General features: G+C 40.4%; 1 long non-coding RNA gene across 5 annotated transcripts in view; it reads left to right on the top strand.

The window, feature by feature from the left end:
• LOC121345915 overlaps nucleotides 1–22,456 on the top strand; it is a 42,864-nt gene that overhangs the window by 4,149 nt on the left and 16,259 nt on the right. For 2 of the 5 annotated variants that reach the window (XR_005954032.1, XR_005954030.1), the window contains exons 2-3: nucleotides 14,404–17,822; nucleotides 18,048–20,216. This is a non-coding gene — a long non-coding RNA (uncharacterized LOC121345915). Of the gene's footprint in view, nucleotides 1–10,881; nucleotides 11,118–14,403; nucleotides 17,823–18,047; nucleotides 20,217–22,456 lie in introns of those variants that run through there. The other 3 variants (XR_005954031.1, XR_005954033.1, XR_005954029.1) reach the window with 3 other exon arrangements.

The raw sequence follows: 22,456 nt of genomic DNA, 5'->3' as shown, positions 1-22,456 counted from the left end.
TTTGACCAGAGAGCAGAGCTTTCCGAACCCAGAAGCTGCTTCTGCCAGTGTTGCTCAGTGTCTGCGTTAACAGACACACGCAGAGGCTGAAAGCCTTGCCCCCTGCCCTCACCTCTCCCTTCCCCGATGATGTAGAGGTATTTTACAGTTTTCTTAAGGTTCTCTCAGCAGAGAAATGTGTGGTGAAGAGAGCCAGGTTTCTCGCTGCAGCCTGGCAGTGAGATGGGGGAGAGAAGTTCCTCAGCGAGAGGGTGAGCAATGCAGACAGAGACCACGCACAGCTCTTCAGCCTCGGGCTCCTCCTCATCCACTAGGGAAATACCTGCAGACTGACTCAGGAGACACCTCCGTTTGCCCTGCACAATTAGAAGTGATGATTATGAGTGCTTTCCTCACTAGAAGCTGCTGGTGACATTTCCACGTATTTTCTAAGCATATGTAAATATTTGGACCAATTAAACATCTTCCTGCAGGTATAGTATTTTCACAGGAAAAGGAAAATCTTGATTTCACCAAGTAATAAATATGTAATATTATGATCAGATGCTGCTACATTAATCTTGTTTCTTTACAGCCAAAGGTGATTCAGGTGCTGAGTTTTCCAGAACATCAGACATGAATCCAGTGCCAGAAAACAGGTGAAAAAAACCCAAACCCAGCAGGAATTTAATAAGACTACTGCAAAGCAAACTACAAGGAATGTATTTACATGGGATCACTGGCAGTTGTTAGGGCTGATTTATTTCAGTGTAGTAGAATGCAGTGAGTGGACTGTAAAGAAGTGTGTCCTTATATTGAAATTATTACACCTCTAGCAGAGATTAAGAATGTTTGATTTATCTTACTGAAGTCTGTGTTCTCCCCAAGCCTTCTGCACAATAACATCCAGAGACCTCTGTGCTCCATTGTGCAACATCAGCCAGTTAGCATGTCTTACAAGAATACACTTTTTTCTAATTTCTTAGCTGGGAATAGTTTAATTAGGTTCTAGCTAAATAACTCAAGCTGAACAACCATATATGTTTCACTGCTAATGTTAGGTTCTGTAATTGGAAAGAAAGGTCAGCTAAACAGGGAAGGATTTTGTCAGCATTACAGAAAAACCTTCGTGCTGTTTTTTTCTGATACTGTAGGAATTGTCCTTGGTACCATGACGTGTGTTCATCCTGGGCATCTGTGAAGTCCTACAATAACTCACTGTAGGTTATATTCAGACTGTTTTTAAAATGTGTTTATTTTCAAGGAACACCTAGCAAATCTCTGTGCAGTTGGTTGTGTTGGGAAACAAGAGAGGCAGAAGGTTGAACTGAATGTTGGATTTGGGTCTATCAAATTGAAAGGAGCTCATAGTACATCAAAGAAATGCTGTGTGTTCTGGCTATTAAAAAAAACTAGTCCAAAAATAAGTGTTAGGAAAATATTTTACTTGTCTTGTTAATCTTTTATGGCAAATTAGTTTCTTATTCATCAAAAGAATTCCTACTCGATTTTGATTTTAAAATGCAGTTATTTAAAGTTCTTTAGTGCTGCTTGTATATTTTCTAGAAAGCCCTATATTAATGTAAAATTCAGTATTGCATTTGTATGCAGGGAACATGATTCTTCTCCTTCATCTAGCAATCTGCACCACTCATATATTCTTTTTTAAACCTTCTGATGTAACCTCCTTAAAATATTTAAGGCATAGCCCCAACAGAACAGTGGTAGGCTGCCCTTCTCTTAATCTTGCCCTGTCTTTTCACCTAAGAACTTGTTATTCAAGAACTTGTTAATCATTCTAGAAAACACAAGAGGATCTCAGCACCACTGCTTTGGCTTTTGGACTTTCTGCTGGATGGGTTACACTTGTTGAATGTCTCATGCTGTTATAGAGAAGTTCTGCAAGTGATATCCTGCATTCCCCAAAATTCCAAGTAATTTGGGATTCCTTTTTCCTTTACGTCTGTGGTGAAAGGTTTCATTAATTTTTGGCTCCTCTGTGATTATTTCACTGTGTTGTTGTGTGTTCATTTGCTGTGCAGAAATAATTACTGCAGCCAGGAATGATAACCAAAGAAGAAATTAATAAAGAAAAAGTAGTTTAATATCCAGTACAAGCTTAAGTATGATGAATAGTTCAGGTGAAGGTAATTTATTCTAGAAATTAATGTTTTTGAGCGGCCTAGTGATTAAAAAAATTGTCTTTCTTTGGTAACTTTTCTTTGTATTTTGTTTTCTTTAATGTCTGTTGCTTTTCTTAAATCTCATTTTGGACAACAATATTCTTTTAAGTAGTGATATTGGTTGTGTGTAGCATTGACAATTTTGGACATTATAAAAAAAAATATCTCTCTTAAGGCCTCAGTTTAGGTAAGTAGTCATTCTTTAACTGATGTTTGCAATATATTAAACTATACCTGCAAGGTGAAGCACTTTGGTTTCATTTTTTGAGGGAAGGCCAACTGTACCCTGAATTAGTTGAATCCTTAGCTGTTGATTCAGGAAATAAGCTTATTTCCCAAAAAATATCCTGGAAATTTTTAGAATTCTGCATGCCTTACCATACTTGTATAAACAGCTAAAATCAGTTTCATCACATATAATTCATCAGATAATAAATGCATAAAAAGTTTTCACCACACTATTCTCAAGATGTACTCTGTGAGTCAGAGGGAACAAGATGTCTCCTATTTAGTCATGGCTTGGCTGAGCAGGGAGCTATATCTTAACTCATATGGATATTTTAAGTTGCTGAATTGCATTACTGAAAAATGCTCAGAAACATTCTCATTCTATACTTTTTTTTTTGTTGGTTTTTTTTTTTTTTTTTTTGGTAAGAACTCCTCAAGTTTGAGAACACGATCTTTCATTTTGCTGACAGAACTGTTCCATAAAGAAGTCCATTTAGAACAAGAGACCCAGGCAGGTAAAATCTGAATATTCATAATGGTTGCAGGTTCTGATAACGATCATCTCCCTGCAGGTATGTTGGATACTTGGCTCAGCTCAGCTGGAGATACTTTTGTAGATCTTCCCCATGAACGTGTAGCCATGACTGACACTCCTTCAAAAGAAGAAAGGATAAAAAGGCTTTAAAGAAAAAAGAAAACGGAAGTAGAATTTTGCCACTCTGGAAGTACCTTAAGTCTTTTCAGCTCCTTTGCACTTCAAGTAGAGTTGTGAATGTTCACTGCTTGCCAAGAAAAGGTTTTTCTGACACCAGAATTCTTGTAGGAAGCTCAGATCAGCTCAGGGGAGCTCAGGGATTCAGACCTCTTCGTTCTTGTTCTGGTTCCCAAACTTCTGGAATTGCTGGGAGCAGAATTTGGGGTGTCCGGGTCACCAGAGCTGATCCTGGCCGCTGTAGCAGGCTGCTGGCTGTCGGGGTAGGCAGGGCTGCAGAGGGAGTGTGAGGAAACAGGGACCCCCAGACTCTGTCACGGGTCCCACCGCGCATTTGCTGACTCGAGAGATGTCCTTGCCTGGCCTGCTGGATGGGCTTCATGGCTTTTCATGGTTTGGAGGAACAGCAGTGTGTACACACCATCCTTGCAAACATGTCCTCTGTATTCCACAGGTCTAATGCATCTGGTTTGTTGGGTTTTTAAAATTTATTTTGTTTTAATAGGTTCAAACCAGCAAAGTAAGTTCAGGAGTAGGAGAGGCGAAATACCTGAGGGCAGACTGACATTCTGAGGTGAGATACAGAGATAAATCACATTAAAACCAAAGCCCCTTAGCTTTGAAGGGACACTTGAATGCTGTAAGTTGCTTTCCAAGTGTAAGGTTGTAAGTGTAAGGTTGCTTTCCAAGTGAAGTAGGTGCATCTCCTGAGTCCATTTTTCAAAGAGTTCTCAGACTCCCGCAAATTGAAAAGCTCCATTTGTCAGCTGGATAACCAGTTCCAGGAAATACAGTGAGAAGGTTTTTTTGTAAATGTGGGTCACATCACCCTGTCCCCTTACCTGCTCCTCTCTCAGGCCAGAAACATTCATATTTACAGGAATTAACATGGGCATGTGGAGCACCAAAGCATTCAGAGGCTGTTGCCCACAAGTCCACAACAGTTCTGCAGATGGAGGAGAAGAACAACATATTCTAATCTCTGATTAACACAGTTTATTTTAGGCTGTGATTTCAAATTAAATAACTGAATAGAGGGTTTGAAGACTCCAGATTCACTAAGATATATTGAATTAAAAATAAAATTTCGGGTCATTGTTGTAGTGAATAAAAGAAACGTGTTTTACAGAGGAAGCAGTAGCATATATCTCTTGATTCAGTGCTCTTCCAAGTAATTACAAAGAACAGATCTTGCTGTTAAGTCAAGCAACAAAAACATTTCATAATTACATAGGGCCAGATTGTCTGGTTTACAGTTTCCCAGTGAAGAACTGTTCTTTGGAAAGCCTGGGGTAGCCAGGCAAAGAGAAAAAGGTGTTCTTGGCTCACCCCCTGCATGCTGGGGTGGTGATGCAAGCTAATGAATACATTACACATAGTTTGCAACTGGTTAGTGCCAAAATGTCTGATAATTGAGGCTGTAGTCTTTCTTTCAGAGACACCAAAACATTTTACTTCTGTGTGAATAGCTGTGCTGTTCAAAGACAGGGCACGATGGTGGCTTATACTCTTTTTCCCAAGGAATAAATGAAGACCCAGAGCGATAACAGACTGTGTCAGAGCAAGAGTAAAAGCGAACTGCAGTGGTGGGCACTGTCTCCTCACCAGCTGCTCCGACTGCAAAGTAACAGATTCATTTCAGCAACACCTGTGAGGGATTATTAAAATAACTTCTTGTAACATAACAAATTTGCATGTTGGGAGAGCAGAGAGGTCACTGCTTATGGCTACAACTCCAAAGCCAAATAGCAGGAAGCTGTTTCTGTTTTGAGGGGCTTGCATGGAGACATGGATTTTGCAGCCAGGAAGAGCAGGTGATTTTTTTTTTTTCTAGCAACAGTAGACCTTTAGGCATGCTAATAAAATTAATTTTAGGACATTTCTCTGTACTCCCATGTGAAAACTGAATGTACATAAACTGTGGTGTATGGTCTCTAGAATATCATACATTTTCTAGTTGCTTTCCAGAAATGAAATGTTATAAAATTGTATTTTCTGCATTACATATTATAAATATGGAAATAGAAGATTTAAATACTCCATTCACAAATACGGAGTCAGAATATTTTGATCATACTGAAGCTACTTTATTTCTTTTTAAAAATAGATTCATGCCGAGTGCATGCAACACTTAAAGGGGCATTTTCAGCTGTAAAAGCATTGTTGGAAAATTTCACTCTAGATTTAATAGCTGTCAGTGTTTCTTTAGCCCATGCCATGAAATTCTGTCCAACTGTAGGTGCTCCCAGTTCTTGTCTTGAAATCTGGTGTGTGTGCATTTGGATGAGAGTATGGAGAATTAGAATACAGAGACTTAGAAAAATGTAAGATATTATATTAGAATTCGAATAACAATGGTGTGTTATTTGGTGAAAAACTCAAGAAATTACTTTGTTCACTTTAGCTGTTCTTGATCCCTAATGTCAAGGACTGGTGAATGGATGGAATATCTGCCCATGCAAAAGGCATTTTAAAAAATTTGCTTGGGTTTCCCAATCTTGGAATTTAGAAGAAAGGAAATGGAGTTCAGCAACTTTTAGCATGAGCTGCCTGTGGTTCCTTTGTTTTCATTTCCACCTGAAATGCAAGTTCCCTTAGGTTGGATTGTCCCCTGCAATTTAAATATTCTGCTCCAGCAGGGGTGAGCTTGCTTTGACGAATTCTCAATTCCTGGACAGTGTTGCCTGTCCTCTCTACTCTGTGTCCAAAGAGCTGGTTTTGGGGAGGGAGAGCAAATGTCCAGCTTCCATCCCTGGCAGTTCCTGACCGGCGTGTCCCAGATCTCCAGTCACTGTGGGTACGTCTCAGGAATGAAAATAAAAGTGGATTTAAGCCTTTCCCTCACAAGATGGCAGCATCACTTCAGGGAATAACATCACCTGCACCAGTCAGGAGGCCCTGGACGTTTGAATATTTCCATTTTATCCATGATGTGAAAGAAACTGATAGCTGTGCTCATTTGTGTTACCTGAACTTGTAGATCAGCATCAGGCACGGGACTGGATGGGTTTCATTCATTTGCTGCTGTGTTTATGGTGAAAATCATGAATTGTGTTGAAACGATGTCATTATTATTGTGACTCTAGTTAATACTGCAGTTGCATTCCTGAGATTTCAGCAGCAACATTTGATTGTTTCAAATGCACTAAGCAGAATTATCTTACAGAAATTTAGTTTCAGATTCACACATATTTCCCTCCATGTCCACTGAGTATTTTTATTAATTCAAGGTTTGATCCTACTCTCCCTGAAGTCAATAGCTGAGTCAGAACATAAAAACAAAAGAAAAGAAAGGTCATTAAAGTTGGGGTTTTAATGGGGTTTTTAATATTTTTTCCCTTCTCTATATAAATAATCAGGAATGATGAAAGAGCTGCTGTTTGAGCCATTAGAAGCATTGACCTTCAGTTAACTCTGGGCAACTCCTTTATTTTGTTTCAGGGCAGCGTTGATCAACTTCTAAAAGAATTAGGTCGAGTTTGTTTCTGATTCTAAAAATGGGTTTACCAATCTGGCCTTACCCATTAGTAATAAAAAGCTTGGAAACACAGGAATCCTCACTGTGTTTTTTGGATGAAGTTGAGCTTCCCAAGATTATAGATACTTCTTTGTTTGTTTGTTTGTTTGTTTTTATGTAACCATTTTGATTTTACAGCATGAGTTGTGAGCTGTAGAATAGTACTTTCTAATTCATATGGTTGTTTTATAACTCTCTTCAGATATTCCACTAACAAGACCATTTTCATTTTTAAATCAGGAAGGCATTTTTCATGACTGGAAAAATGCCTGGAAAAATGCCTCTTTTATAGTAATGCAGGTGTTCTTTTCTGTCCTGGATAGCAACTGTTATTATTTCAAGGAAATAATGGCTGCTGTGCAATAATACTTTTAACAAGAAAATATTTAAATTCTTGTATTTTCATTTTCTTGAAAGCTTTTATGCTGAGCACAAAAGGAAATTCTTGCCTTTTTTTTCAATTTCTCAAAATCCACCATGCTTAAGATACATGGTTTTACTGACAGGTTTGCACTTCTAGGATTAAGGCAGGTTTAGACTGCAAGTATAACTTTCTAACAGCTCAGGGTGTTGGACTTACTGTTCAGAGATGTCAAAATTCATGTGTTTAAACTTTACCAAACTGGAATGCATGACCTGAGTCTTTAATTTGTTCTTTAATGTACCTAGGGATTTTTATTGGTGCAGTTCTCCTCATCTTCAGCAATTCACAGTGCAGCCTCCCAAAAACAAACTTACCATCAAGATTGTTTCCTTTTTTGGCTTTGAACACATTTTCTAAAATTGCTGAAGGAAGGAAGCCGTGGATATAAATGATATTGGGAAAATGAAGTCAGGCCCATGGGTGATAATGATTGCTGAATTCTGCTCTCTCCTCCCTACCCAGCATGGATTGTAGGGAAACAAAAGAAATGCACCTGATATCTTCATTTATAGAGCCTGGTGTCTCCACTCTAACATACATTCTGGGATGTGTAAGGACTGAACTGCAGCACACAGGAGCAGTGTGGGAGAGCTCCAGAAAGGCAGCTTCAAACACTGGAGGTTGTTTTGGCTGCCACAGATCAGCACACCCCCATCGTTCCCCCTCTCCTTGCTTAAAAAAGAGACAGAGCATGGGTCTAACCTCCTGGTCACACAAAGCCTGTGATATTCTCCAGGAGCCTCCTCCCTCACTCATCCTGGCAGCAGGACAAGTCTGGCTTTTAAAGAAAATTGAAAAGCATCCTGCTTTAAAGAGGAAGATAATTCCAGGGCTACCCTGTAGCAGAAAATTAAGAGATTGTTTAAGGAAGTGAAATAATTGAGGTTATTGGTGATGAAATGCACTATTGATCACATTCACATCCCACCCATGCTGGTAGAAGTCAGAAGGTATTTTTTACTAAGCTGCATGAAATTAATTTCTCCTCTTCCTAGTGGATGAGAATTCTGGTTATAAGTGGGCCTCACTGGTTTAATCAGCAGTGATCCTCTTTGTGGGTCACTGTCTTTTAACCTAGAAGTGTTAATGCTCGTGTTTAAGTCAATTTATTTTTCCAGAAAGCATTTAAAGAAGGGTTTGGCTTTAACTGTGTTTTCAGGGCTAGCTGGAAACACACTTGAAAGACCCAGGGCACTGAGGTGTTTCCAACCTTGGCACTTGTAAAACAAGTACAAAACTTCCATGATGCAGCTTTTATCACATGTTAATTCCAGAAGCATTTGTGTCTACCTGACCCACAAACAAATAGATTTCATTTTTAAGGACTTGAAAGTCAGTACTTTCCACACATGCTAAGTACAAAGCACTAAAAGAAAGTACAGGTAACATTTTTCTCTCTGGTTATTCAGAGGATGTAATACAAAAGCAGGTAAAGAGGACAATACAGATCTCAGATGATTTAAGAAAATGCTGAATTTTTGCTTTATACTTGTTTTTAGTATGGCCTATTTATTTTCATTGCTAGAACAATACTAATCCGAGTTTATATTATGATCCATGTGTGCAATTTTCATAGGATACCTTGGTAGTTGCTTGACTCTTGAAAGCCATGTTGATTGACTAGAAATTTTCAGAAGAAACAGAAATAGGAGCATTTCCTTTTTCAATACCTCACTTCAGTCATGAAAGAATTTGCAAAGACACTGTTAACTATGACCAGATTACAAAATTTACTTCTCTCTCAAAACCAGTAGAATTTTCTGTTTCAAATTCCCATCCCATTTTACTTCTCCATGCTTTAAGGATTTATGTTGGAATTACAAGGATAGACAGAGGTGAACATTAAAAATTCTGTTAGTTCATATCCTGATAAAGGTGCACCATTGGAAAATAAATTCTTCAAAAGTCTACGTAATGTTAGAATGTTGGAAAAGCATAAAAATTATTTTGGGTAGCTGAGTACTGCTGAAAATTATTGGATGGGTCTGCATTCGGCTTCTATTTTACTGCAAATAAGAGGTACTGAAATCCCAAACTTTTCATTAAAGTTTCTGACCATTTTATAATGCAAATGTGTCAAAAATCCCCAGACTCACTCTGAGATAACTAGACATACGGCCAAAATGTCATTAATACTTTTGCTCAAAAAGATAATTAGAGGAACATATGCTGTATGGTGAATTACATAGTTTCAACTAATAAAGGAAAGGATTTATTAGAAGTAGCCCTTGGGCCAGATTCCACTTTCTGCTATGACAGATGTGGAATAAACTTAAAACTGAAAAATACCAGGAAAACACAAGCTATTGTTTGCAGAGATTTTATACTGGCATGTTTGAGATGAGTGTCTGTTCTGTTTGCTGTATATGAATTTTTAAGTGGTAATATGTGTGGTAACTACAATACATATTACTTAGTCCCAAGCATTGTCTATTATATTGGCTTGCCTGGAAAGTAGCACAATAAATTAATAAATGTTATGCTTTACACAGTGTTGCTAAGAAGAATTTTGGTAATATACTGCCATTTGTAGATGGGGGAGAGTTAAATAAAGCCCAAAAGCAGTGGTATTAAAATAAAATGCTCAGCTGTTATTGTAGAACAATATGTAAGTTAATCCTCTTTGTGAGTCCTCAGGTCTTTGGGGTGCTTACTCCAGGAATAACTTGTAACAAATTAAGCAAAACAGAGGTTTTTGGGCTATGCAAGACCTTTTCAGGAAATGTGAGCTGTTACGTGGTACAGCAGCTCCAAGCCTTGCTGGCAGACCAACTTCTTTATGGTACATGCCTTGCTATATCAGAGCTGTAAAAACAGACATCATTTAAGCTTAGAAATTATATATTTGATATAAAATTATATATTAAATATTTATTTAGAACTCATCATACCTGGAAGATGAAGCATTGTAGGTGCACGCATTCCACTGAATAGTGGAATAAGAAGTTGAAGAAGATGTAGGAAGGAGAAAATAAAAAACTGATTATGAACTACAGTAAGTTCAGAGATGTTGGAGAAGAAGCTGAAGGGTCTTAGAATAAAAAGGAAGGTAGATTAAAAGTTGTAAAGGAGTTTGCAGGTAAAAATGAAGCCAGGAGAAAGGCTGAGTGAAGACAGGAGCTTCTGCAGAAATCCCGAGTAATGGAAGAGTGGACAGAATATATGGGAATATGGGAAATGCAGGAAGCTTTCAGTCTTTAAAATGGGAACTTACTTGGGAGAAGTGTTAACATCCCCTAATCCATCCAGGTTGTTGTGGACTCCTTACAGTCCTGGGGAAGAGCAGATTATTTGGTTCCATTTGCGGGCAGGCCTCTGTGGGAGCTGTGCAGTGAGGAATGCAGGAGGGCTCTCAGCAGGCTTGGAGCAGCAATAGGAGCTGCACATTTGAATGCAATGGTTTCAGTGCTATGGCTGGGCTGTTACAGAAATCCAGGATTATGAATATACCTGCCAGGGAAAGATACTTGTAATGAATTTTCTCACAGGTAACAAAATGGAGATAAAACACCTGACAGTATCCTAACACTTCATATAAGTAGGTGGCCTGGGGTGAGGTTATGATGCTGGTATCCCCAGTCGTGTGTTCTGTTAGTGCTGGATGTTATGTTCTGTGCCTTCAAGACTGGCTCTGAGAGCAAGGTTTGTTTTGGTTTGTTATCAGCCTGCTCCCCCACGGCTGGGGGACAGAGAGACGGGACAGTGCGTAGTGCGGCTTTTGCTTTTGGCTTGGCTTTTTGCCGCTTTGCTTTGCTCCCGCTCTGCTTTTGCTTTTTGCTTCTGTTAGTTTAGCTAAGCGGCCCAGATTTTTCCCTGGACTGTTTTTCTTCCCTTTTAGGAACCATCCAAACCTGCTCCGGACTGGGACCTGGGAAACACCGAGAGTTTACATCTTGTGGCTGCAGCAGCCATCCCCAGCGCCGGAGGGAGCAACAACAGAGCCACCACTCCCAGGAAAGACTTTCTGAATTTGTCATCCTTTTCAGATCGGTGAAAGTGTTGTCATCTGGTATTGTTCATTTTGTGTGCTGGGGGTATTGTGCTTGTTAAATAAACAGGTTCTTTCCACTTCTCTCCAAGGAATCCTTCCTGAACCAGTGGGGGAAAGAGGCTGTGTGGGTTTGCTTTCTGGGGGGGCCCCTTTGGAGGTTTCTCTCCCAGATTTGCCTTAATCCAGGACAGTAGGCTGAAAAAAGAATGTGCATTTCAATGCTCTGGGGGCAGTTGTTTCTTTGTTTCCCGTGAAAGCCCTTGTGCAAGAGTAAAAGCTGAAAAGCAGAACTGTCTCGGAGCGTTTGCGGCCGAAGGAGCAGCCAGAAGAGGAAAGGATGCTTGTGTCCTGCACTGAGCATGGAAAGCTGTGTTATTTCCATTACTACCAACAGCAAGCTTGTGTGGTGAAAATTCCTGAAGCCAAAATGAGGTGTGGGGTCTGAGAACTTCTCTGCAAGACACAGAGCTGTGCTACATATGCAGGAAGAGCTTTTGTAATTCCAGTCTCAGAGGGGAAGAGAGATGTGTACAAGTGATGTATATTGATGGCACTGCCAGCAGCAAAACTTAGCAGGCAGCAGGTTTTGTGGAGAGTATTTGGAGTAAGATTGGAAGAACAATCTACTGAGAAACAGAAACTTTGACTGTGTTTTAAAAACAAGCACTAACAGCTGCTGCAAGCCTAAAGCCTTTAACTGTGTTTTTCTGAAAACTGAAAACTCCCCAAACCATGCAGTGTCTGAAATGACTTCCAAGTAAGCAGATACCTCTCACTTACAAATTGCCTTCAGGGCTTTGGGCAACGTTGCTGCAGAGCTTTTGGGTGCATGGTACAATGCAGGCTTGTACCAACCTCTGTGACATGCTAATCCCGTGCTAAAAAATGAATGGGTGTGAGACTGCAGCATGTTTAGGATTTCTCTTGAGTGACTAATGTGCATCGGTGAAAGGCATGGATGGCATTAGCTCAGAAACTGCTCAAGGAAATCCCCAATACCTTTTGCAATATAATAACCTGAAATTCTGTCTTAATGCTAACATACTGAGTTAAGATTTACTAGCAGGGTCCTGACAAAAGGCCCTGATATTTATATGGAGTACAAAGTGGTGCTTTTAACCATTCATTGCTCCTGAAAATCATTTCCATGTGTTTCTCATGTTAGTTCCGTTCTGAGATGTGCTGCTCAGTGGCAGTGGATTATGTTCTGATTTATTCCTTTGCAGGTGAAATACACCTTCAAACTCACCAGAAATGCTGTGGTCGAACCAAAAACTCAACTTGGCTCTTTTAAATTTGTTCCAAGGCCTTTGAAGACTGCGTTCTGCCATCATAGCAAATCTTCCTTTTTGCAAATCTTGTTGTCTAACTTTAGCTGAGTAAGACAGTATTTATTATGCATTTGAAATGAGCAAGGAAGGGGTTTTGAAGGAAATGCCATGTGTATTACAGAGTTTATGTTTCTAATTGTGGAGACAGTAGCTTATCAAATATTGTGTATTTCTGGTTTGGTTGAGACCAGCTGCAGATGGGACACCATCAAATATATTGTTTGAACAGGCTATAAAAACAGCCTTGCTAAATCTGAGTAGTGTGATGATTCCAGTGAGCTTGCTGAAATGAGTTATTTTTGGCAGGAAAGAAAGAAGATAGGATTTGGGATGTGCACTGAGAACCTAATTTTCTCTTCATTTAGGGAACAGGAAATGAGAAGCAGCACTACAGCTGAAGGTAAAGCTAGCATAAAACAATGAGAATGAAAAACTAAGATAAAACTGACCACTTCAGTGGAAGAAGTCAGGCTGAGAGCTGTCTCTGGCTGGCCTGGTAGAGAAGACATGATGGGAAAGTTTGGGGTTATTTGGGTTGGACTGATGTCTGATAAAGGCAGCCAGTGAGGTTCTTGAGAAGGAAGGGGGGAGTTTTGTTTAACTCTTACATATATTTCCTATATAACACTCTGTGCTTTCTGAGGTGCCTTTTTGGAGTCTTTTTCCAGATAACATTTTTGGTCCTGTCACCTTGTGTTTGGAAGCCATGTGTGAAATCCTGATGGTAATGAAATGCCTCTAGTTAATTTGAAAAACGATGATAATAAAGTTTATAGATTTCCACTATTCTCTGCCATTGAATGTTCTTAAACGAAGCCATTAGTAAGGATGACAGAGCTGGGATTCTGTGCTCTGCCCAGTGTTTTCATGGCTAGCTCACCACTGCAACTGAATTTGTAAATTGTAAATCAGGACAACTGAAGTTATGAAATTAACTTTGAAGTAGAGCAAAAGGCTGAAGAGCACAGGGTTTGAAAATAGATCTTGATGAATTTAAGGAAGGAGCTATATGATTCCCTAGGAGGTTCTTGAATATTTAAATGGATTAGGAAGAGTTGTTAAACTTTTGGTTTTAATCAATTATCTTAGTAGAGGATTGTCACCAATTACCTGAAGGATTGAATAATAATTTTTTTTCCTGTCTTTCCACTATACATTCTTTTTTTTTTTTTTTTTCATCATTACATTTGTTGGGTTTGTTTGTTTGTTTCTTTGCTAGGAACTAAAGATGGGAGTCTGAACATGCCATACTGTTATTCCTATGGGAAATCTTAACGGTCCTGTTTATGTTTTCCACCCATGCTTGGCAATGCCACCTGCAGTTGGCAGATTTGGGGGGAGTAAGGAATTGTCTCCTCTCTCCCACCCTCTCATCCTTGTTTACACTGGCAGAGGCTGTTGGGATCTTAATTTTTCCGTGCTCTTCTGTTTTATGGAGTAAAGTTCAGTTCCTGGACTTAGTTCAACTTCTTGCCTGTGGCTGCCTGGCTGTGTGAGACCTACAGTGCTGCTAAATGTATTTGTTCTTTATTTCTGTGGGATGTCTGAAGGCGTTTTTATCTTTTGTGTTGAAGATATACATTACAGGCTATGAGTGTATTTCAGTTGCTGCGTGTGTATGTGTGGATAGAATGGGTGTTGTTCTCCAGTTTAACAAATACTACATAGTTTAGCACTCCAGGGTGATCAAGGTAGTCCCCTCCCATCATTACACTCCTACTCTGCTAGGAAATGTCTGCTACAATCACACAAGCAGCAAAATCAACGTTATGCTTTAACCCTGAATGTATTTAAAGTCTTGCTTTGAAAACTCGATCATTTTAGACTGTTTCTTTGCTATGTAGCACTCTAGGCTGTACACTATCAATCTAGTTCCTAGGACTGCACCAGGAATAGAATCAAACTGTTTCAAGTCCCAGTTCTCACTGAAGGATCTAGAGTTTTCATGGGGGAAAAAGAAAGAGGATCTGTGATCTTAGAACCATTGGCCAAAAGGTGTTGAAAATCTAATAATTCTAACACTTTTATTTTTCAACAGGATCAGAGCCCAGCTTTTCAAATACTTTTCCATGTGACTTAGAAAGCAAATATTAATATGCAAATTCAAGGCTTTGAGCTACTTGAATATTCATTACTTCTGAAATCTGCTTCTATTGAGATGCTTAAACATTAAGGACATTAAGTGAACATTACATAAATGGTAAGAATGGCTCATTAATTAAAGCAGAGTTTGTGTGACTGTTGATGAATGGCTTGAAGTCCTATTAATTTGTTAATGGTCTGTGTCAGTACAGAGTTAATTTTTGAGGTGTGAAGTGGTACTTGAGTGTTGGATAGGAGATTGCAGAACACTGATAGGGCAATACCAGCTCTGCCAGTGTTGCTACCTTCAAGCATGGTGTAATTTAGGCAGATGGGGGAAAGCAATGGTTTTTTGTGCTCTCCATTCAGCAGTTCTATATCAGTTTCTGTACTTTGCATTCATTATCTTTATAAAAATCATAAATGGTATGGTGTGAGAAACTTCTGATGTGCAGCTGTGCCTGCTTGGGGAGCATGCTGAGACCATGAATGGGAGACACTAGCAGTGCCATGGAGCTCTGGACAGGACACAAAGCTGGATTTGTTCATGCATGACCTGAAATCCTAGTGCTGCTCTGGCTCCCTGCAGCCACCCTGTGAGACCTGGAGCCTGAGGAGAACCTGTGCTGCAGCAGCAGCAAAAATGTCTCCGTTCCAAAACTTAAGTCAGAGCAATTGCTGTTGGAAGGAGTGCCTGGAATGCGAGGATTAGCAAGCTCCTCTCTAAAGAGCTGTCAGATGTAGGGAGGGAGCTAAAAATGTGGCTGATGGCAGAGTGAGGAGGTGACTGCTGCCACTGGCGAGCAGGGAAGTGGCCCAGAGGGGCCATCTTAATGTGAAATAGATGTACACAGGGTACTTCTGAGCAGCAATGCATTTGGAAGAGAAAACTATTAAATCACAAATCCATTAGGTGAGTCAGATCCATTGGTGGGCACCAGCAGGGAATAAAGGAACTAGGGATACCCAGGACCTGAGGAACAGATGAGCAGCCACAAGGGCAGAGCCCACTGTACATGAAGCAGCTGCATAAACTAAAACCTGCACTGTCAGAAGTTTGGGATCAAATTACTGGATGCCGTGGGAGTGCACAGGTGTGGGGTGTGAGAGCACAGACAGCAGAAAATTTCTGCTGTATTCAGTGTGGAATGCCTGTTGAAGTGGTGGAAGGGCAAAGCAGCAGCAAAGCCCACCTGAGAGAGATCACAGGGAGACAGAAGTTGCTTCCTTCAGTGCCATCAGAAGACATGGATTATAGGCAGGAAAGAAGCAAATGTTTCTCAGCCAGTTCCCTGGCAAACCAGAGAAGTTGTTTTATTTCACTTACCAAAAAAACCCCCATACCTGAGAATGAATAGATTGTTACTTTAAACATGTTTGAACTGCATCACTGCAATTCATTTTGAATGTGCAGCTTGCAGCAATCTCTGTAGAGATGCAGGAAAGGATTCAATTCTTGAGCCTGTTTATTGCTTTTATCTGAGGTGTTCCATTAGAAAGAAATAGGATAGCGTAGAAATGCTTTTGCAATAAATGACTACATCAGGAGTATAAGGTAAAGCTGGGAGATAACATGAGGATTCAGAGCAGGAAGACTCAGAAAAATGCATAGCAGATGTGTAGTGCATACGTGATGGGACTCAGATGTTTTCCTTGCTTCCTATTTCAAACTAAATGAACTAAAAATCATACTCTGAATCAGGTAAGAACAAAGTGCTAATGCTGTGCAGCTGTCCTTGCCGAATGATGGCCTTTGTCTCACATAATTACGCTCACAGCTGTATGAAATAGAGCTGTGAGCTAAGGGGATGCTTTGGCCATAAACCCAAAAGCCATACTGAGGCCACGGGAATGTTGGGGGTGTCCTGTGTGAGCCTCCCTGTGCACTTCCCGGTCACTGGAAGGAAGCCAGCTAGATGCACATCACCTTTTGTGGGAAAATAAGAGCCTAACCTGTAAGGGTCACAGTGTAATGTAAAATATGCATGGATTTATCCTGGGGAGTCATTACCAACACACCTTAGTGCTGCTCTTTGCCTCAGTGTGTACATCAGCTCAAGTGGAAAATCAAATGACAGGTTAATGCTATGCCTCTGCAAAACCCCTCTGAGAGGAGCAGGCACTGTTGCCCATAAATATAAACCTTTTAAGAGGTTAACATGGGTGAAGGTGAAACAAATATTTCTGTGCTTAACAACAAACTGCTCTTCTCCCTGGAAGTCAATTGCAAGGCTTCTGTTGGCATTAATGGGGGCAGGCTTGGCCTGTAGAGGGGCTGCATAAAGAGCTCTTCAGTGTTTTGGTTAGGTACAGAAATAAAAATTAAAAATTTGAAAAAAAAAAAAATTAAAAACCCAAACCAACCAACCAACCAACAAACAAACAAAAAACAAAAAAAAATCACACCACAAAAACAAAACAAACCAACCAAAAATCCACCACCCCCCAAAAAAACCCAACAAAAACCCAACAACAAAATACCACAAATTACCTCCACACCGTTTCCAAAGCATGGTAATGACATCTGTATTAGACTCAAAAGGGAGCTGGGGAAGGGGTTGTTGATACTCTGTTTATTCCTGCAGGAGAAATCATTTAGTGGAGAGGGGTGAATTTTGATAGCTGGCCTTGGTGCGCTGTTACCATGGTGAGTTGCAAACAATTCCCCTCTGGATTCTGGTGGTTTTGAGCATTTGCTGAAGTCAAAATTGTTACTGAGTGAATTACTGAGTTCAGAATTCCTGGCTTATACTTCGTTGGTAGCAGAATTCTGGGACTAAAGTCTCAGTCTCTGAACGGTTGGCTCCTGATAAAGCAGTTTGAGGTGATGTCTTATGCTTAAATAAGCATCCTCTGGAAGGTGTGAAATGTACCAAATACAGGAAATGGAAAAGAGCCTCTGGCATTCCATGAGATTTTTGAGTAGTCCTGACTGTTTGCCAAGGCTCATTCAAAGTAAATTGCCAGGGTTACTTCCTAATAGTTCATGGGCAGTGACCCATATAAGAAAAACTTCTGCAACTTCACTTGCTTTATTTATCGAACAGAATTTTTGGAAAAGGGCCTGCTAGAAACAGATTATGCACATTGTATTTATATTTGCTGCCTTCTTGCTATCAGATAACTCTTTCAGGTGGGAGTGACTGACCAGATAAGGTTTGATCTTCTGTTGCTGGAGAGAGGAACCAGGAGGGCTGAGCTGGAGAGCATTAATCCACAAAGATGCAATTAAAGGTAGAAAACAGGAGTTGTCCATACAGGGAAGAGAAAAAAATGGAAGTAATGAAGTATAATGTTGATCTGTTCTAGGACTGGAATGAGGCTGACAGATGAAAATCCAATTTGGAAAACAGCTGGACACATTTCAGACTCTGGGTAAGGGCACAAACTTTAATCCCTGGGAGAAATATAACTTCCTTCACGAAGTTAGTCCTGAAGACAGCTGTCCAGACTGGCTGGACATCCAGTCTGTAAATGCAATGGAACTGCAAATAATGGTGAACTTCACAGAGCTGTTCAGTTTGGGTTTATTGTGGGGGGATCTTCTGCTGTCCTTACAGGTGCAAGAACAATTCATATGTCCTTCTGCTCCTTACACAGGATATTGTGTCACTTGGACTTGGAGAAGCACTGCATTTATGACAGATCTTTGGAAGGATGTGCTGTGCTCCTGTTGCCTGGTACTGTGGAAAAAATGAGTTCTGACTCAGATGTTTGTGTGGCACAGGTTGGAAATGAATTAATAACATGCTGCAGTAATTGGCTCTTTAGGGCTTGAAAGTGGGAAGAAAAGAGCAGGCTTTGGCTAAGTATGCTCTTGATATGGTGAGGAAGCAGATATGTAAGGGAAAGAATAGCTCCTTGCTGTATAGAACATTGTCTGGACACATAGCTCTTTAATTGTGTGTTCTACATGATTGTAGGCGAGGAAGTCCTGAATTCAGCTTTTCATTTCGTTACACAGTGGTGTTGGGCTTTTTCTTACCTTTTTCCTAGGCAAAAGGGCACATTTCTTTCATAGTAAAATATTTAGGATATTACAAATAACTTCTCAGCAATGCATAGTTTCTGCATGAAAATGGAATTATGTCAGTAATGAATGTTGACTTGGAATTACAGCCAGTATGGTAATGAAACATAGCCCCATTGGATTTAAGTAATTTGCAAATTGAGGTTGTTATCAGTTAATAGTGATACCCCTGGCTGATGTGAGAAAATGGTCGTGCTACTCAACTGAATAGGAAGTAGGGCTTGTAAACAGATACAAACTAGCATAAATGTTAAGTTATGGATTAATTCCATGCATACATTGCAGTAAATCCCCACTAGCAGACAGCTGTCAAGACTGCCTAGAAAACTTGACTACATTTGTTTTTCAATGTGATCATTCTCCTACTCTTCCTGTTCTACTTCTAGGAAAGCTCTAAGCAATTATTTTTGTGTGAATTCCAACAGTACATCAGTTTATCACAGTGCTTGTGTTAGTTATACATATTTTTAATTAACCACAAGTTATTCAGGTGCTAAACAGGTGCATCAGCTTCTAGGTCATTTTGACTGTCTTAACTAGAACCTTTCAAAAGAGTAGGCATAATAAATCATATTTGAAAGAAGATTCATCCAGGGTATCTCTGGAGTTTTTAGTAAATGTGTATTTTTACCTGAAGGATCTGCCAGGGAATCAAACTGCATCTCAGATCCCAGTGAACCCAGAGTGTTTCACCCCCTCTGTATAATTCTGATTGTGTGCTGCTCAACTTGAGGCCGATGTTTTGTTGCCACAGGCTTTACTCTGACACAAGATTTGACCAGGGACCTGTGTGACTACAGAGCATCTGGGCTGTTTCTTTACCTCCCTTAATTAAAATCAGATCTATTTGTTAGGAAACATTGTGGAAAGCCTAGAGGCCCCAAGAGGGAGCCTCCAATAGAGAAACCCACTGCAACCCTCTGGAAACTTCGATGCTCAGAACGGTGAAAATCTCTGCAGTTGTGACAAAGCAGAGTGTGAAAGAACAACAAAGTCACCCTGACTGGTCAGTAATTTGCAAGCAGATACAAATAAAACCTGAATTCTCTTATTGTGTCAACTGGGGTCCAGTGAAGCATTTCATTTTCCTGATAGAAATTGATCCTATAGAGTGATTAAATATACCGGTCAAATAGCTTCTCAAATAAGAAATAGTTAACTATTTTTTGTCTCTTTCAGTAGCTGTGAAAAGTTTAGAAAAGTTTTTTGGCTCTGTCTACATTTTCCCCGAAGAACAACATGCTATTAATGGTAAAAGGTTTGGTTGAATGAGAGTGCTACAATCTGTCTGAGGATATGGTATGGGTGACACAAAGGCTTCCTGCTGCTCTGCCAGTCTCTGTAACGCAGAAATGCTTACAGGAGTTTGCTACCCTCGACTTTTCACTGCCTCCCTGTTGGTGGACTCACTTAGGCCTCCAAGCAGAGTGTTGAAAATGCTGCTAAATCAGAACACCTCTTCCTGAGTGTCTTTAAGGTGTGACAATGGGCTGTAATCCTTTTATTCGGTAAGGATGAACCCTTGTAGAATTGCCCGTGAGTTACTGGGATGTGGTTTAACATTCTCTCTTCTTGTCTGAAGTCAGATATCTGGCACTGACTGGCTGAAAAGAGGACGTGGTGTTTCTTCAGTCACACACCTTTTCCCCTGGCACTGAACACTGTAGCCGGGAAGTGCAGGCAGAAGAAGAATTTGCTTATTGCCAGAGGAAGCTGCAAAGTGGAAAAGACTGAGCCAGGTGATTCACAGAGGGTTTGGTTTGGTTTGGTTTTGTTAGCTTGTTTCCCCTAAAGGCCTGTCATTGTCATCTGAGGGCACAGGGTGTCCCCTGTCCTGGGGGGCACCAGTTCTGCTTCAAACTATTTTTTCTCTCTGCATATGAATGTACATATTATTTAAATATTAACTGCATGCTCCATATTATAATAGTCAAGAATGACTGCTGCTAACCATTCATCTTATGCTTCCTTTCATATAGTATGAGAAAAACTTGCTAAAACTCTATTTGAAATTATTAACATGAGATTAGATGGCCAAGCAGTTCCTCCTTTTCTCTCATGCCTGAACTTCCCAACCTGACAGCAAGGCAGGTGGCCTAGAACTACTGTGATGAAGGAAGCTTGATCAGGGGCAGGAGGCCAGCTGGAGTAAAATTAGACAAAGAACCAGGGTTCAAGGATATCCTGAAATGAACAGCATAGTTTGCACTACCTGTTGGCAGCTATTTTAAAAGTTGTAAAGCATGGAGTCCACAATGTCCTAATTTTGCAGGGATAGGCTGTAAAGATCATAAATTCTGTGAAAGGGGTCAGACTCTAATTTACAGGTCTGATTCAAAACTTGCTGAGGTCAATGAAAACCTCTTCTATTAAGTATAGTACGGTTTGGATCATATGTTAAGGAAAAAAAGGTGTATTGAGAGAGTGCTAAGATTAAATGAGGGTAGTAAAAGTTTTCCCAGGATAAATGCACTTTTCATCTATCATTGAAACAGGCAAGAGCTGTTTATAAGACTGATAGATTCTCACAGTTCCATTTAAATTTATTTCAAAATACAAAATTATTTCAAAATATGTGAGCCTAATGAGTGAAGAGGGAGATCATTCCTTCCCTGCTGTTACACAGTAAATGGAAATGCACCTTTGCCTCAGGGATCCAGGTGAATAGTGGATTTGGGAAGATGTCTCCTGCCAGAATGTCCTTTTCAGTACAGAATGAACCAGAAATACTGTTGGAATTATTTAGCCCATTGAACACACGATCCTGGAGCTATCCTCTGGCTAAAAGCACAGGATTGCATTTTCTGCTGATGGAAATGAGAGCTGCTCCACTGGCACTTGGAGCCACATCGCCACGTTCTGTGAAGAACTTGGTCTGGTTTTCTCTCTGCTGCTGTTTGGTTGTAAAGGTCCCGCTCAGGGCTTGGGCTGTTTGTCACACAGAGCTACTGGTGACATGGCTGAGAGGAAAGGCACTGTACCAGTCCTTAATGCTGCTCTGCACCAGCTGCCTTGCAGCAGAGGTGTGGGCCCTAAATCAAGCACCAAGATCTTTTTAAAAAGAAGGAAAAAATAGTCAATTTTGAGTTGGTTTTTTTTTTTTTTTTTTTTTCAGCAAAATAGAAATTTCAATGCTCCTACAATCTTAGGCCAGGCCAGGCTTTGGTGAGGATAATGGGACATAAGTGCCTTTTGTCTTCTGTTAGGGAGGGTAGATTGTATAGCTGTCAAGTTGTGGCATGTCTGTAAGTGCTGAGTGAAATCTTTGCTGGGAGTGATAAAATCTGTGCCAAAGGAGAGGGAAGGATGCACATCCATCGAGGGAACCTGTTAGAATCCAGTTTAAATCAGTAGAGATGCCATATCTGCTGAGGATATGTGTGGACCTAATTGCACAGAACAACCGTGTCTTGGTTTGAAAAGACAGGTGTCTGCTAAGGAAGGCAGGAGCCTCCCCTGAAATGAAAAAATGTAACCCCCCTCCTTCCAAATTGTTATAAACTTGAAATTAAGGGGCTTTCAGGCAAAAATATGGGAGCAGGAATAACAGTTCTTTATTAGGGAAGAAAATAAAAAGATAAAATAAACAATGAAGTAAACTAAAACAACACTGACAGAGTCAGAACACACCTGACACCCTGTTGGTCAGGGTGCTGGTAGCAATCCAATTGGAATGGTGGCTGCAGTCCTCCTGGAGTGTCAGGTGTGGTTCTGCTGGAGCAGGGATCCTGGAGAAAAGGGTGTAGTCTTCCTCTGAAGATCCAGTGAAAGGGGCAGTTGTTCCTCTGGGAAATCCAGTGGAGAAGCTGTGCTGCTGTTCCAGAAACTCCAGATTATATCCAGGTAGGAATGCTTGGCTCTCCCCTCTGGGCAGAGCATCTCCCAGTGGGATCCTATAGGTCTTATCAGCCATGCAGGGAGATTCAATAGCCTGTTATCAGCAGGTGTCCCCCCGGAGGGAGCAGTGGTTATGCAAGAG

Source organism: Onychostruthus taczanowskii, unplaced genomic scaffold (genome assembly GCF_017590055.1).
Source record: "Onychostruthus taczanowskii isolate IOZ18803 unplaced genomic scaffold, ASM1759005v1 scaffold76, whole genome shotgun sequence".
In the NCBI taxonomy this organism is placed as follows: domain Eukaryota; kingdom Metazoa; phylum Chordata; class Aves; order Passeriformes; family Passeridae; genus Onychostruthus; species Onychostruthus taczanowskii.
The sequence above is the reverse complement of the archived record's forward strand: the minus strand, read 5'-3'. Positions and strand labels throughout refer to the sequence as shown.